Here is an 18,193-nt window from a genome sequence, read left to right as displayed (position 1 = left end):
CATATCTACCTTTTCTTTATTTCCACCCTAGTTTTTAATTCCACTTTAATTTTATCCCACTCCCTAGCTATGTTTTCAGAAGAAATTTCTATCTTCTGTAATAGCTCCTGAATTAATTCCAAAACCCATTCCTTAAATTCTTCTTTTTTCAGTTGATAGGTGGGAAAGCGCCAGTGTCTCATTTTTATTTCATTACCTTGCATTTGTATTTTAGTTATTATCGGTGCATGATCTGAAATATATATTGGGTGCATTTCAAGACCTTCAATTAATTGCACATATCCCTGTGAGATATAAATATTATCTAGCCTAGCCCATTTTTTTATCTTGGAGAATAATATGTAAATTCACTCAAAACTCCTAGTACTGAATTCACATCTTCCATGCCAAATATTTTCATAAAATACTTCAAAAATCTACCCTCCTTTGTTACATTTTCCATTCTAGCTCCCCAGATACATAATCACTGTTGCAAACCAAATTCCAGTCCCCACCTCTAAGTAATACTCCTTGCTGAAAGCTTATTATTTCTACCAGAATTTTCTTAAGCTCCATTATAGTAATTTTAGATAGAATGTAAATACATGCCAGTGTAATCCTCCTCCTCCCTTGCCAGTAGCCCCTTAGTACTATATATCTTCCATTATTATCCTTTTTCTTCTTCTATCACTATTGGAGCTCCTCTTGGAATTAATATAAGTACTTCTCTTTTCCTTTGCCCCAGATATTCTGCTGAATAACCATCCTGAAAAGCTTTCTTTATCAAATTCACATGTTCAATTCTTTCTAGGTGGGTTTCCTGTAGCATAGCTATTTGCACTCTACACTTTTTAATATAGTTCACTACTCTCTTTTTTTATATTTATCTGTAATCCATTCAGATTGAAAGACATTACAGAAATCATTTTCTTACATAATTATTATTGCCACCTTTTTATGTTCTGCATAACTGCTTTTTTGTTAAATGTCTAGTTCCAACTTTTATGTTACAGGCATATGCTATTTGTCAGGTTGGTCTTTTATACAGTTGTTTTGTGTCTTATCCATTTGAAGCTATGTCACATCTTACATAACATTTTGATTTTTAAAAGCCCTCAAACAGAACAAACAACCCCACAAACCCCACTAAAAACTATTAACTTAACAACACACAAAACTATGTACATCTTCAGATATTAAAGTTTTTGCTTCCTAATAAGAACAAAAGTTCTAAGTTGATAGCCACACAGACAGGCTAGAGTTAACCAAAAAGAAAGGTTAGTCATGCTAAGACGCATGGTACAGCCTGTGCTATTAGTAAAGTGCTATTTGATTTTGTCTATCTTTATAGCTCTCCCAACTGAGAAAACACTTAAATGCTTTCAATAAACACTTTATCCAAAACATTTCTCTTTATCAAATTGTTTTCTAGTGACATGCAAACCAGACACAAAACTGCTAAGGGTACCTTGTTTACTAGAAAAAAAATAAACTTATAGTATTCAATATTCTTTTTAATTTACATGCTTTGTAATAAACTTGTTACTGGATAATGCCTAGGGTCTTAACCCAGTCATTTCCCTATGCAAGGATGGGAAGAAGCATACTGATTTTTCTTTTGTCACAATCTCTTAACCAGACCTTTCCTCTCTACCCCACTTCTCCTACCTCCCCCTTTTTTTAAATTGCAGTGTCCACAGTTCTTAAAACTGAACAAAGAAAAAGAAAGAACAAGGGAGAAAAAGAAAAAGAAAAAACAAAAACAAAAGCACCTGTTTATATTAGTATCCCCATTGCATTAAAAAACTGAGAAAACTTTACTTCAAGTCTAATTGGTTTTGTCTTATCTTTAAAGCCCTTCCAGCTAAGGAAAAACCCTGATTGCTTTCAGATAACATTATGTCCTAGCAAATTTCTTTTCTTTTTTTTTTTCCCTCAGCCAATCCCTTTCCACCAGATTGTCTCCATGGAGACATACGAACCAGACAGCCAGTTTCTTTTTATCAGATTGTTTCCATGGAAACATAAAGACCAGATGCAGAATTGCTACTAAGTATACATGCATTTGCTAGGGCAAAAGGCATCATAATATTCACTATTCTTTTTCATTTACTTGCTCTCTCTCTTAAAAGTAATCAATTGAAGGTCCTTAATACAGTCATTTCCCCATACAAGAATGAAAAAAGCACTTTAATTTTAACTTTGTCATGCCATTTTAACCAGGCTTTTTTTTTCTTTATATCGCATTGCCTGTATTTCCCAAAACTGTACAAGAAGAAAGAGAGAAAAGGGGAGAAAAAGAATAACAACAGCACCTGTTTACAAACCCCATTACACTTAAAAATAATATGCAAAGAAAACCACACACCACAAATACAGTACTATTAAGAAAAGAAAATGTTTTCTTTACTTACAGTTAGGTTTCTCCCCTCTTTCCTCCCCAAAGCATTTTTCTGAATATGACATGAAGTAGGGCATATAGTTTAGAGTCTCCCACAAATCCAAGGAATTTTGAAAGAAGTCCAATATTTCCAGATTTTCTTGTTCTGTCATATTTCACAAATATAATGACTGCATTGTAATCCTACATTGAGTTATTGGTTTTATTACTGCTCTTCTCAATCACCCAAATCCTATATCTGCTTCATTTCCAATGTACTCTTGAATGTTCTAGTCAACTCTTGTGCTCCCTTCCCTCTCTCCAACATTTTCCATTGAAATACTGGAAAAGGTTTCACAGTTACAGTCTCTCTGTGGTCTTTCGTACCAGAAGAAGAAAAAAAAAACAGAATCTCCTTCTGTTTCATAGATCACTTTTTGTTGGACAAACTTTTGTATTTTCTCCTTAGCATGCACTTCATCAAAAAATGATTCTGTCCTTCCAGGGAAGAATACTTTAAAGACAGCTGGATACAGAAGTTTGAATCTCACACCCACATCTTGACAGTCCCTGAATAGTGGAATGAATTTACTCCTCTTCTGCGTGGTGTACAGTGAGTAATCATTCTCCACAAACACTCTGCTGTCTCCTACTTTTAGTATTTTTGCCCTTCTGCCACAGTTTTGTCAGAATCAACTTCTTCAACTGGTAGTTTTACATCTTTACTATTAAAGGTCTAGGTTGCTTTCTTATAGCTAGGTTTGGAGCATACACACAATGTTCCCTTTCAACTAACAACTCCTGCTGTTGAATACCAGTCCAATTGCTTATTTGTGTTTTTGTAAAATTAATGCAGTCTGTTCCTTCCAGCTTCCCTGGTATAGCTGAAAATCTCAGGATTTCCCTACATGCTCTGTCCTCTAATTCTATTATTTTTTGAAACATCTCTTCCTGAGCAGGTTCATATTCAGCCAGCCTATTCTTCATTTCGACCTTTGATTTTGCAGCTTTATCATCTCATCTGAATATCTGTTTAAAGCTTCTTCCATTTTTTCCAGCCATTTGTTGTTTGTGTTGATATACCCCATCAGTATTTTGTGTAGTTTAACCAGGTCTATTTGCAGTTGTCATATTTTTCTGTAGGTTATTGGAATTCATGCCCGAAGGTTGCATTGCTTTTTGCTAAACAGCTGCAGAACTTTCCCCAGTCAGTATTTCTTCCTCACTTTTTGTAGCTGATTTTTTTCCAGTTCTTTTGTATTTCTTTATTCCCGGCATCCAGGCAATGCACTTACTAGCCATTTACTGATAGTCACACATAAACACAAGTCTACTGACCTTCTCTGCTGAGTTTCTGTTTTCACACTGGGAGAGCTAGGAACAAGCTGTTATTCAGTGTGCAGCCATCTTGGAATTCTTCTTTTTTTATTTTTTAACCTAATTCTGTCCCTGATATATGCTATGTAAAATACAGTCTATATATCAGTATCGTCTTGGTGAGATTTTGTAAAAACAGGGTCCTCCTCATGAAGGTACTCACCAAGCCTTGCTGATTTTATTATCTCTTCCTTCAGACCCCAAACTTCTGGTATTAGGAACCATTGGTTAAGTTACAGATATACTCTGTTAATTACAATTTGACAAGAAGAAAACTCATTTTGATATGCAAATGTCTATATGATGATGATATAGCATTCTCTGTGGAAGTTTCATTTAATAAATATAACATTGTTACAAGAAGCAATAATCTCTTGGTGCAGGCAGTTAGTGTAAGGTATTTGCTTCTACTTTCAGTGATGTTGGCAGGGAAGTTGTGCATTTGGATGCATTGTTTGGAAATAGAGTATCTGATGTTGTCAATATTCATTTTAACCTTGACAGATGAGGTTCGGTTCTGATCTCAGAACTGACTCAGCAGTTACTACAGTTCACGACAGCCAAAAACTCTTGAGCTTCACCTCTAACCAGAATCTCTCTCAATTACCTCAGATCTCTTTTGCTGCTTTCCGGAAATGGTTGCATTTAGCTACTACTCTCAAGCATTAGTGGGTTTAGGTACAATTTTCCTCATTTCTTATATACCTTTTCTATCTTGTTTCCTTTTCTTCTTACACTTAGTGTACTTTTCTCAGCATCAATGTTGATATGTCTTTCCCCTTACACTTTCTTTCTTTCTTGTTTGTTTTTCAACTATCATTGCTGATAGTTTCCCCTCTCTCTATTGTAGTCTCCTTTCACCCTGTACACATTTGTGTATGTCTTAACTATCATTGTTGATAATTTCCCTTGCCTAGTTTTTCTTTCTATTCTGAAATATAAAAAATATAAGTAAAAAATTATATCTTTTTACTCTCGCCTTTCCTTTTTTTTGTTTGTGTGTCATGAGATTTGGCTAGTGGATTTACCTGTTTTTCCCTGTTGTCATGGCTGAGAAGGGTAAAGGCCCCTCTGGCTTCAAAAAAAATGCCAGAAGTGTGGCCATAAAATTCTCCTCTTCAGATTTTCATTTGCTATGTGTGTGTATTGTCTTGGCCCCCACCATTTACAGGAAGATTGCTGCATCTGCCATGCTTTCAGTCACCGTGCTTTAGTGAAAAGGCAGAATAAACTTATTTTAAAAGGTCTTCTCTTATCAGTTTTTGGTGAAGCCTTATCTGTTGGAGTTAAAGCCAAGACAGATATTTCTTCTCCTTCTCCTTCTTCATCATCTGTTGGAAAATCTAAGAAAAGAAGTCTTTTAGTATCAAAACCCAAAAAAACTGAAGACCTCAGCTCTGACAGTTCCCATGGAGCTGAAGGCCTCTGCTGTTGACACTCTAGAGTCAACATGCATTCCAGCACCTTTCACAATTTTGAGTCCTTCAACACTGAAGGCCTTGTTACAGAAAGTGACTGCAGTTTCACCGGACAAGACTAAATTACCTAGATTTACCTACTGTCCCTCTATTGACCCCTTTATTGGGGAGCTTCCAGAGGTATTCTTGCAGAGGTCTAAGTCCCCTTCCATGTTGTCTGTCTTTTCCACCAAAAGCCTTTCAGAACTTGATGCGGAGAGGCTAGTGAATAAGATTTTATGGGCTAGAGAGCTTTCAGGCCCCTCTTCGGTACTGACCCTTTTGGGTATTTGTGCCAAAACTTCTTTTATGCTATTAACTACTGCTACTCTAACCTCCTCTGAGGTCTTAGAGTCCTCTGTCTCAGAACTACTGGCACTGACTTTACCGGCTCTGGAGATGTTCGCTTTTTCAGGGCCAGTGGTTATCCCAAGCTCTTCTGTTGTTTCAGAACCAGAGACCTCCTGGATCTGTGGCTACCCTGCTGGTTCCAGGGGACAGAGCTTGACTCCAGGTTAGTCAGAGTCATCCCTGCTCCTCAGAGCTTCAGCTCAAGTTAGTTTGGCTCTGTCTTCGGTCTCAGGGGTCAGTACTTTGGAGCAGGAAGTGACCCTGCTTCTGAGGCAGTCTATCTTTTTTCTTGGCTCCCTTCCCTCTTCAGGGGGCTGGCTTTCAAGACTATGCAGAGGGCCCTTTCCTCTTACAGAGATTCAGTCAGCACCTGCCCCTCCCCTCAGGACAGGTACCTCTCTCTAGTTCTGTTATTCCTACTGCCTCTCCACTGGGACAGTGGGTACTGAAGCCTCAGGTGTCACAGACACAAGTACTGTCATCTTCTGATACCTTCCCAGACTATCCCCCTGAGGAGGTCCCCCAGAAGAAAAAGTGCAAGAGGAAGCACTTGGATGCCCCCCAGGAATCAGTCACTGAAGACACACATTTTGATGACGGTAAGCGTCCCCAAGGTCCAAAACCTCTCCTGTGAGGAATCCGTTTACCTGCAGGCTTTCGACACCCACGTGTCTACCTCTTGGGTGACTCCACCTGCTGATGATCTCATTCAGTTGATTTCTCAGTGGTTGTGGAAGGCTCCAGACACCATCAAGCCCATCCCTAGAAGACCAGGCAAGATTCTTTCTGCTCCAGAAGACAAGGAGTTTTGGGCTAAGAGGTTAGCTATAAATGCTATGGTCATAGTGGCAGCCACTAAAAAGGAACTTGCTGAGAAGAGTTCTTCCATCCATCTGCCCAATAGAGAGCTTCTGGCCATGAACAGATTTGGGAAGTAGGTCTGTTGTTCATCAACCTTTGCCTTAAGTTCTTTGAATTTTTTGGCACATTTCACCAGACTCCAACAGGATCTGATTAAGGGGTTGTCAGACACCCTGACAGGCGCTGTTGCTGAGGGAGTCCAAGAGAAAGTGGCTTCCCAGCTAGCCACCCTGGAGTCTGTGTCCAATTCATCCATGAGGCTGATCGCTCATACAGCCGAAGGGACGTCTAGAGTAGTGGTACTGGTGCAGCCATAAGGTGAGACACCTGGATGCGCCTATGTGACTTTGCAGAACCATTCAAGTTTTCTTTCATCAATGCTCCCTTTGATGGAACATCCTTGTTTAGCTCTAAAGTAGAAGAGACTTTATCCAGGTGTGAGAAAGATGGTAAAACCCTTTCTGCCATGGGCATATGTTTCTCCACCACCCTCAAAGGTCCTTTTCTAGGAATCAGAGGAGCGGTGGAAAAATGTGATTCAAGAATTCCCAAGGGCCTTTCCCAGACCCACATGGAGAGGTTGCCCCAGGGGCAAAGAAGGGAACCAAAATGGAAGACGCTGCCCTTGTGGCAAGGGTGGTCCACAAAACCAGGACTTCAGGGGTTTCCCAGGCAAGGCCTTTCAGCATTGCTGAAGGGAAGCCCTATTGTCTTCCTTTAGAGGCAATCAGGGGATGCTTATCCTTTCACCTAAATGCCTGACTAAACTTGACAAATGATTCCTGGGTGCAACAGATCATATCCAGAGGTTATATCATTCCTTTTTCTCAACCTCTCCCCCATTCAAAAGAAAATCCCCAATGTTTCACCCAATCAGAGGGATTCAGCAGTGCAAGAAATTCAGAAACTGCTGGACAAATGACTCATCCAACAAGTCCCTCCAGACCAAGAAGGATCAGGAACCTACTCAAGATTCTTTTTAATGCCAAAAAAGACAGGGGACTGGAGACCAATTTTGGATCTTGGTGTACTGAACAAGTCTGTTCGACAAACAAAGTTCTGGATGGTCATAGTACAGTCTATTCTTCCCTTTCTAAAGAAAGACAACTGGATGTGTTCAAAAGACCTTCAGGATGAGTATTGCCATATAGTCACTACCAATTTAGAGTACTGCCCTTTGGACTCACCACAGCCCCCAGGGTGTTCACCAAATACATGACAATAGTAGCAGCTCACTTGAGACTGCAAAGATTCCGAGTGTTTCCATACTTGGTGACTGGCTCATAACCAGAGACTACACCCTTGACACCTATGCCCATCTGAGGATTACCATCAATCTAAAAAAGTCACTTTTAACTCCAACACAAAATTTAGAATTCATAGGGGCAGTACTGAATACTCAAACAATGTTAGCATCTCTTCCCCCAGAACAACATCAGAGAATAGTGGTTGAAGTTCAAAATTTAATTCACAGGGAGAAACTTCCAGCATGTTTAGTCTTACAAGCTCTATGATCTATGGCAGCTTCCATAACTCTAGTTCCATTAGTCAGGTTACACATGAGAGTACTACAATGGCTACTAGCTTCCCAATGGTCTATCCTTCACAACCTAATGTCAGACCAAATCTTGATCACCAACCGTTGAAGAATGGATCTTCTTTGGTGGATGCATTCCAAGCAGATTATTCGAGGTCATCCATTTGTTTTTCCAGAGCCCAAGGCCATAGTAACCACATATGACTCCCAGATGTGGTGGGGAGCATTATCTGGGCAAGACAGTCCAAAGCACTTGGCTTCTTTAGAGGCCAAACTGCATATCAATGTCCTGGAGATAACAGCAGGGCTTCTTACATTGCAGGCCTTTCAGACAACTCTTCCTCAGGGGACTATAGCAATTGAAATGCACAATATGTCAGTGGTTTGATACATCATCAAACAGGGAGGAACCAAATCTTTCCCCCTTTGTCGAGAAGCCCTCAGAGTGTGCCAGTGGACAACCTTGTCCAACCGCTTTCTAATAGCAATGCACATTCTGGGGAGTTCCAACGTGATTGCAGACAAACTGAGCAGATGCATTCTTCAGCCTCACAAGTGGTCTCTCAATCCAGAAGTGGTGAAAATGATATTCCATCATTGGGGTCAACCTTGCTGCAATCTTTTTGCATCTCACTTAAACAACAAATGCAGCAATTACTTCGCTCTGATTCCCCCTCCAGGAAAGTCACCCAGGTAAGCTCTCCTCCATGATCGGCCCCTGGTCTACTGCATGCCTTTCCCTCGGTACATCTAATTTCCAGATTCTTACAGAAAGCACTCAGGTTCAAGAGTACAGTAATCCTCATTGACCCTTTTTGGCCTTGACAGATTTGGTTCCAGTTTCTTTGGTCTTACTTGATTCATCAACCTTGGATTCTGGAGACAGTGCCAGATCTCCTATTCCATCCAGACGGCCTTGTTCACCCAAACATTTTGAACCTCAAGCTGACTGTGTGGTTCTTCCAATTGCACTAGTTGCCAGGTGTCCTAATATCTCCTCTCCAGTATGTCACATCCTTTTATCAGCTCATAAGCCTTCAACTAGAAAACTATATTTAAGTAAGTGGAGGAGATTTACAATTTGGTTCCATGAAAAATAAATTGACCCTTTCACTGCTTCAGTTGAGCAGGTTTTAGACTTTTTATCATCTCTGTTCAATGCTGGGGCTTCTCCATCCACCATTAAACTACAACTGGCTGCTATTTCTAATTTTCACAATGGTTTAGAAGAACATTCCTTAGCCTGTCACAGGCTTTGTAAGTCATTCTTAAGAGGCACTCTTTTATTAAAACCTCCATATAAAGATCTGACTCCTCCTTGGGACTTGAATTTAGTTCTACAGATGGTAATACATTCCCCTTTTGAACCCTCTGCAGAATGTGATCTGAAATTTCTATCTTGGATACTCTTTTTGATAGCCATCGCTTTGGCCAGGAGAATCTCAGAAATCCAGGCCTTATCATCTGAGCCTCCTTACCTAGTCTTCCATAAGGATAGGGTATTTTTATGAACAAACCCCTCCTTCCTGCCCAAGGTAGTGTCAGAGATTAATATCAACCAGACTATTAATTTTCCCATCTTCTTCCTGTCATTCTAACAAAGGAGAATATGCTCTACTTTACTAGATGTCCATAGACAATTACGTTTCTATAGTCACAGAACAAAAACAATAAGGCAATCAAGTCAACTGTTTGTTTCCTTTTCTTCTGCAAAGTTGGGCAAGGCAGTCAGCAAGATTACCCTCTCTAAGTGGCTGAAAGACTGTATTTCTTTCATTTATGATAAAAATAAGTTAACCTTGACCAAACCTGTCAAAACACATTCTACAATGTTGGTAGCCACTTCAGCTGTCTTTCAATCTAGAGCTTCTATGAATGACATATGTGCAGCAGCTACTTGGGCTTTTCCCCATCCTTTTATTACTCATTACAAACTGGACCTGGTCTCTAGGGAAAAATCATCCTTTGGCTAGATGGTGCTCAGGAATATCCTTCCGTGAGTCCACCCAAGTATTTAGGTAGCTGGGGACTCTGTCCTATCTGTCGAGGATAAAGTGAAGATTGACAACATAAGATAAAGAAGTTATGTACTCGCCATAATGTTCCATCTGTGTTGTCTATCTTCATTTATCCTTGACTCCCCCCTTCCCCCGTCATCAAAGGTTTTTGGTGGAATTGATCACATGCACCTGAAATGTTATGCTATCCAAATACAGTGGCTAAGGCTTCCGTCTGGCTTACTTTCTGTATCTGTATATATAGATGTATATACGTTTTCTTATGTTTACAGATTTTCTGCAAGCTCGAATTGTGGTAATTGAGAGAGAGGGATTCTGGGTAGAGGTGAAGCTCGAGAGTTTTTGGCTGGTACGAGCTGTAGTAACGGCCGGGTTGGTTCTGAGATCGGAACCAACCCCATCTGTCAAGGATAAATGAAGATCAACAACACAGATGGAACGTTATGGTGAGTACATAACTTCTTTTTTTTTGGGTCTAAACATTTATTTAGGATACAAACTCTGTGATGTTTCTGTGGGTCTTGACTTTGTTTTACTCTTTTGTAACATTGTGCATCCATGCAGTTCTCTCACACTCAGCACTTCTGAAAATCATAAGTCCCCATTCTCACAAAAGAAGGTCATCATTCACTTTTAACCCACAAACTTAATTCTTGTGTAGGTTTTAAGGAGCTTGTTCACCCCACATTCCCAGTTGCTCTCATAGTTAACTTCTTCCTAGCACTCTTTGCTGAGGAAGCAAAACTTGTGAGTAAATTACAGCAATAACTTCTTTAGTCATCACCACCACCACCACACGTCGCACCTTTATAGTTTGGGATTATCTTATCTCCACTGTTAGTGATTGACTTGAATGACCTGGCATTGTGAAGGAGTGAAGATCAAATACCTTTGTTAGGATATGGCACCGATGCACATAGTCCAAGTAAAGGACTGCATTGTCTAGAATCCCTGTCACACAGCCTGCAGACAATTCCACCATGATACTTGCAACAACTCACTCCCTTCTGAATCAGCATTATTTAACAGAGTAGTGTTGCCTGTATCTTCTTTATATGTGCATGAAGTTGCATGCAGAAGCAATTTCTTGGCTTCAGTTCTTGAATTCTTTACATTCCGTCACCTCTATTTATTTGCATCCCACTTAAGATTGTTGTGCTCAGTAAAGAGTTGGCCATCAGGTCCCCAGGATGTATTTTTTGATATGACCTTGGCTTTGGACCCCTCAGGTGAACTTTCTTAGTCACCGCCTATGTGGTTGCTTATTGGTGTGGGATGTTGCAGAGCCTACAAGTATTCCCACATTAAATGCTGAAGAGTATTAACTTGTTTTGGTGGATGGCTGAGCTGCTATAAGAGAGAAATGTCCAATTAGCCGCAGTGTCTAGCCTTCAATTTTTATGGGTCTTTCTGGTTTTTGACACCTGCTCAAGTGTGCATCATCCAATCATGCACTGACTCTGTGTCTTATTCAGCATCAAACCAGCATAAGAGGCTTCTATACCTCCTTCATCCTGTGAGGACTACCATAGCAGATTCAATGAGTCTTACAATAAGGAGAACTCTTCATAGTATTTGCTCCTGCTCTACAGAAAGGGGACACATCTAATGGCACATGTCATGCATCATTATGCTATTAAAAGGGACCAGCCCTAAGTTACCCATTTTTCTCTATCTCTGTGTGCATTTCAGATATCCTCATAAAAAGCAGTGTTGGAAAATTCTTGTTTTCTACGCCTAAATTTTTTTTTTCTCACTGGTCATGTGGTCACCATGTTACCAGCTAGGCACCACCCATCACATTAACTACCTGTTTTGTATAAGGTTAGAACACAACTTTGAGGAATGACAACAGTGTCATCATTTTGCTCCACTAACCTAGAGTCATCACTATCAGAAAACGGCCTACTTCAGTGTACACAGGTTAGTGGCAGTGGACTGAGCCCAGAATTGGAATCAAACAGGTCACTGATTTGTGGCTGAGTATGCTGAAGAGGAATAAAGGGGTCATAAAACTAGGCCATGGTCAATGCCTGCATCCCCCACAAAGCTTGCCATGACTGTAGTTCCTTTGGCTTTTGAAACCTGTTATATGGTGATCTCCCTCTGCAGCACAGAGAGTCAGTCCTTGTTTATAGATTGCTGTGATAGTGGTTTAAAACCTGTCCTTTCAACCTCTGCATTTGTGAACAAGATCCAGGAAGCAGAAACAGCTATCTCTTCTGCTTTTTGAGACATGCCTACGCTGCCATATTGGGTGGATTGTACACTTTGTCCAAAGGCATGAGTTCAATCAAACTCTGGTATAAGAGATCCACTTCCTTTGGTTGTCTTGAGGTTAGATTAACCCCTCAGCATAGTTTAAAAAGGTCCTCACATTCTTACTGGATTTTGGCTGTTCCCACCTTGATGCCAAACTTTCTTAGTATTGTAATGCATGGGAGAAGATGGCTGACTGGGTGTGAATATTCAGCAATATCACTTGAAGCCAGCATAATGTCATATGCAGGTCTCTTCCTTTTCATGCCACTTCGGGTATGCATGTCCCTGAGTGCTAGAATCCAGTGTCAGTTAAGCCTAAGGGGGTTGATGGCCCACATTTCTGCATTGGGTAGGGATAATGAGTCTTCCTCTTCAGGTATCTCCTTCCCAGGTACACCTACCCCTATTTTGGTGAGATCCTTCTGTTTATGAGGTCTTCATTTTATTGCTCTTTATCTCCGCAGAAGACATGTAAGGTATGTCTAGAAAAGGATGGAGTGAAGCTTGTCTTACCCCATGATTTCTTCAACTTCTTCTTTTGGCTGTTCCCTTTAGGGGTTGCCATAGCAGATCATCTGTTTCCAATTCTTCCTGTCCTCTGCATCTTGCTCTGTCACATCAGCCACCTGCATGTCCTCTTTCACCACATCCATAAACCTTATCTTAGGCATTCCTCTTTTCCTCTTACCTGGCAGATCCATTCTTACATCTTTTTCCCAATATACCCGGCATCCCTCTTCAGCACATGACCAAACCAACTCAATCTTGGCTCTCTGGCTTTATCTCCAAACCGTCCTACCTGAGCTGACCCTCTAATATACTGATTCCTAATCCTGTCCATCCTCGTCACACCCAATGCAAATCTTAGTATCTTTAACTCTGCTACCTCCAACTCTGACTCCTGCCTTTTTGTCAATGGCACTGTCTTCAACCCATATAACAAAGCTGGTCTCACTACCCTCTTGCAGGCCTTACCTTTCACTCTTACTGGTACCCGTCTGTCACAAGTCACTCCTCACACTCTTCTCCACCCCCTCCACCCTGCCTGTACTCTCTTTTTCACCTCCCTTCTACACTTCCCGTTACTCAGAACTAACTTGTCTTACCCCACGACTACTGGGGATCTATTCTTATAGATGTTATTTTTGTAGCCTAACATGATCTGCATTACAGGTGGACATTCTCTGTGAGTCCTTCCAGAATAATCTGACAATCCTTTAAATATCAGAGGTTAACACCTGTGCTTTTATGGAGCATAATTTAGGACCCAGCATTTGACTACACATCCACTGAACAGAGTGCAAAACACTGAACATGTATGGTAAAAAGATACTCTTTTCAGCTAATTTGGACCATTGTCCCTTTAATTACTGGTCTCACCTGTCCCTGTTCCATTTCTTTCTGGTGTATCAGTCCTTGTATATGCTATAAACCTGTTATGAAGTAAGCAGTAGAGGAAACCCTGTCCACTGCTTGTACAATATGGTTTTGGGTTCCCTGCAGCTTCTGTTGCAGTGATTGTGTGGTAAAAGACTCAACTGCAGATTTATTTCTTCAAAGGTTGCCCTAGTTAAAGCTTTCCTTCTTTAATGTGTAGGTCTACTAGGCCATCTTGGTTTGTCTTCAGGAGGAGAGGGATCCTTAGAAGAATGATGAACATCTAAACACATGTGCTTCCCTTCCCCTGCCCTTTTTTCTTCTGATACTTTTCCAGGCTGCAGGTGGGACGAGACTTTTTTATAGGCAGATATGTCTTCCAGTGCTTTAGAAAGTGCCTCCCCCCACATTTACACATTGGGTCCACTTCCAAAATTGCCAGATTATCTGTTCTGACTTTGGAGGCCTTCTGTACTCAGCTAATTGTTGAGATTTCTTCTGATTTACTTGCTTAACACGGTTAAGAATTTTCTCTAGCCCTGCCACATGAGAGGGGTATAGAGAGTGGAGAGCATGACCCTTCAGTAGATGAACATCTCAGTGTCACACACAAGGGCAGGCCCAGTTTCTGCACTTGTCAGTTTTGATACTGAACCTAAAATTTATTACTGGAACATTCCTATGTTTGATGTGTTTTTAGCTTGGTTACTATTCAGGTAATTTTTATTCTTATCTAATTACTCTATATTCTACAAAGTATTAGTACAGTACATGTACATAAAAATGCGGCTAAACAAAATTTCAATACTTAAAATTAAGCTACTATATCCTTGAGAAGAATACCAAGCGCATATACATATAATTAATATGGAATCTATTATGGGGCAAACAGATGAAGTACAGATACCTAAATAAACTGCAAAATACTTAAGCAGAATTCAAAAGTTAGTTCATTAATGTCCAGCTTGGGTGTCACTTAAGTAATCAATTTTCTGCAGAAATTACAGCCAGGTTACCAATTGTTTTAATAAATCAGTAAATTTAATATTCAGTTGTCCAGATAAGATGAAATATAGACCACAGAATGTAAGTTACTGCTTGCTGTTTGTAGGACAGAGTGTGTGTGCTGTTTTTTTAAGAAGCATATCAAAGACTGAACGTGCATATATAAATAGCAGGCACGTGCTATACTCAGTGCCATTTTGAAAGTGTAGCCAGAGAGTCAGCATGTAAGAATGAATGCAGTTGGTTTGTATATAAGTTATCTAACTTAAAGTCAATAAGCTACAATCGTGATGTGTTTGTACATAATAAAGTTGCTTGAACAGAGCCCACAAAGACTCGTCTATTAGATCTTGACTAGACAAGCGACACTGTTCAAGTAGACAAGTAATCCAGTTAGCAAAGAAATTCAGCCACTAAACCTAACTTTCAACTCAAAATAATCAGTCATAAAATAATTTACAGGCCCCTCACATGATATTTGCTGTCATAGAGTACAGCGTCTGTATTTTGAGAGCATTGAAGTTCCCGTAAACAGAGTAATAATCCAAGTGATCACCAAATCCAATGTCTGATTTCCAGAGATAAGCAGGGCAAGTTGTACTATGCATTATTTATTTATTTATTTGCTGCCTTCCTACCAAGTAAACAGAGACACTTGATTTTGTTCCTGTTGTAAATGCTGTGGGAACACAATATTAATTTCTGGCCACAGGTTGTGGTTGAGAAAATAAAATTGTTCTTTGGATTTGGGGTGGGGAGCACTAGCCTAGAAGCCACTGAGTTTTAGATGCTCTGCTGATCATTTTAGAGTATTTCCCCAAACTCTTGATCCATGTGTGACGTACCACTTATTACTAGGCTTTTGCTGAATGTTTCATTGTTGTCTTTTTCAGGAGTCTTCACATTCTGTTTCAAGATTATATGATTGCATATATATAAGCCATTTTATTTTGTCATTCTTTTTTTTTAATAGCGTAGCACTTTATTACCAAATTTTCTTTTTTACATTATGTGCAACTCCGCTGTACAATGCAGTTATTATTTTGGCACTGATTGCTGTTAGAATCATTTTGTAATTACATGTTTTAGAACACTAATAAACTAGCCTCATGTCAATCAGTGCTTACATTTAACTTTCAATATCTTGTCATTATTAAGGGTATGAGTCAGTAAATCATGAACATCTGTTTTATCTAGTCTTAATATCACATTTAGTTTAACATTGCTTGCTAAACAAAAACACAAATACACAAGTTTATTTACAGTATAATTTGAGATCAAGAATTACTAATGACTGTATTGTTTTATTTCCATTTTCTTACAAATCTCACGTTGACCATTGGCTTCGTACCTTGTGTTGCAGTTTACTTTATTAAACAGGTGTACAGCTTTTGTGTTTTGCTCCATGCTAATGTCCTATTCAAGCTCAGTTTCTATTACAAAATCCCATACAACTCATTTTTTATAGTTCCATATTTTAAATTTATTTAAGTCATTTTCTTTTTGCTTTTGTTATTGAAGGTTTGTCTTTGGTTTTCTATTTTCTAGTTATTGCTTTCCTAGCCATTATCAGTAATAAAAGCAACATTTTCACCTCTTTAGTATGTTATTTTACAACAGTTTAACAAAACATTAGTATACTGAGGTTAAATCATTTCCCAGATATAAGACTTGGCATATATTTAGTTCATTTTGTTAGAGGGAGGGTATGACTACTCTAACTGGGAGAAAAAGATGAGTGGTCTGTGTGATGCCTGTGCCGTGGCCCGGCAATCAAGGAGCCTCAATCCTCACCACTAACACCAGTGAGGGGCGTCTCATATAGGAGGAAAGGATAACAAATACACACAGTAAAGTGCAATTTCCCTTAAGAGCACAGAGTGAGCACAGTCAGTTTGGGGCTGGTCGCTCCCTTGCTCTCCAGGTCCCCAATAAGACTCCCCACTGGCACAGCTATAGGGTCCAGATCTCAGCCTAGTAGGCAAGCTAAAACCTCCAGCACCCTCTCTGTCCAACCAGTGCTTCGTGTCCCTGCCCAAGTAGCTCACACACACACACACACACACACACACACACACACACACACACACACACACACACACACACACACACACACACACACACACACACACACACACACACACACACACACACACACACACACACACACACACACACACACACACACACACACACACACACACACACACACACACACTTTAAGAAGAGTTTATACAACCACACAGACACTCCTGGGGAAGGCTGGTACAGGTTCTCCAGCTGTGCCCCTTTTTCCCAGACTATACGGTAGTACCAGCTGCTACCACCCACTAATATTTATCAGCTACTTAAAGGCCCTTAAAAGGGTGTCCAATTATTACTGTGCAATATAATTATTCAATTGGTAGTATAGCACAGGGCTAAAGCTATTGAAGTGGCTTTGTACAATTTTACCAAAGGCATGCAAGTACTCTAAAGAGCTTAAATTATCTCTATAAAACAACAACAGTTGAAAGGGTTTAAAAATATTTAATAACAAATAATCAAAACACAAGACAATACTTTTACTACACAGTGCTAGTCAAGAGATCAGAGATCACAGAGAAATACTTAAAATAATTCAGTAGTACAGTTCTGACATCACAGAAAAACACTTAGTCTAGTCTTTCAAATTTCTAGCTATTTCTAAGAGAAAACACAAATCTAAGATAAACTTACATATAGATCAAGGCAGTGTTGGAGAGTTGGATGGTCAAGACAAAAATGCTTAATGTTCTCTGATTCTCTGTTTTTAAAATCACATTCCTGGTTCACATTACATCATTCTTCACACTTCCTTGGATTCCCAGGCTAACAGAAATTACATTTACATTCTTCACCTCTGGGCAGAAACCGCTGGGGATGCACAAGCTAGTGCATTTTTTTGTGCCGGTCCCAAGCCCGGATAAATGGGGAGGGTTGCATCAGGAAGGTATCCTGCATAAAATTTTGCCAAATCATACATGTGGACAACAGTACAGATATACATACTGCATCAGTCGAGGCTCGGGTTAACAACGACTGCCACCAGTACTGTTGGCCAACAGGGTGCTGGTGGAAATTGGGCTACTGTTGGTCGAAGGAGGAGAAGAGGGGGAAGGCATGCCCAAAGGCAGGTAAAGGCTAGGACTGATGTAGTGAGGTAGGTATGATGTTAAGCAAAGGAATGCAGAAGGTCAGATAGTAGTGGATTTTGCGAAAAGGATGGACATGGCTGTTTAACAAGAGGGAGAAGCATAGGGTGACATACAAGAGTGGAAGGAGATGCACACAGGTGAATTATATCTTATGTAGAAGGGCCAGTCTAAAGGAGATTGGAGACTATAAAGTGGTGGCAGGGGAAAATGTAGTTAGGCAACATAGGATGGTGGTTTGTAGGATGACATTGGTTATCAAGAAGAAAAGGAGGAGTGTGAGGGCAGCACCAAGGATCAAATGGTGGAAATTGAAAAAGGGTAATTGTGAGGTGGAGTTCAGGGAAGAGTTAAGACAGGCACTGGGTGGCAGTGAAGAGTTACCAAATAGCTGGGTAACTACAGCAGAGCTAGTA

The sequence above is a fragment of the Protopterus annectens genome, chromosome 3.part0, assembly GCF_019279795.1.
Source record: "Protopterus annectens isolate FY-2018-M chromosome 3.part0, PAN1.0, whole genome shotgun sequence".
NCBI lineage: Eukaryota > Metazoa > Chordata > Ceratodontiformes > Protopteridae > Protopterus > Protopterus annectens.
The sequence above is the reverse complement of the archived record's forward strand: the minus strand, read 5'-3'. Positions refer to the sequence as shown.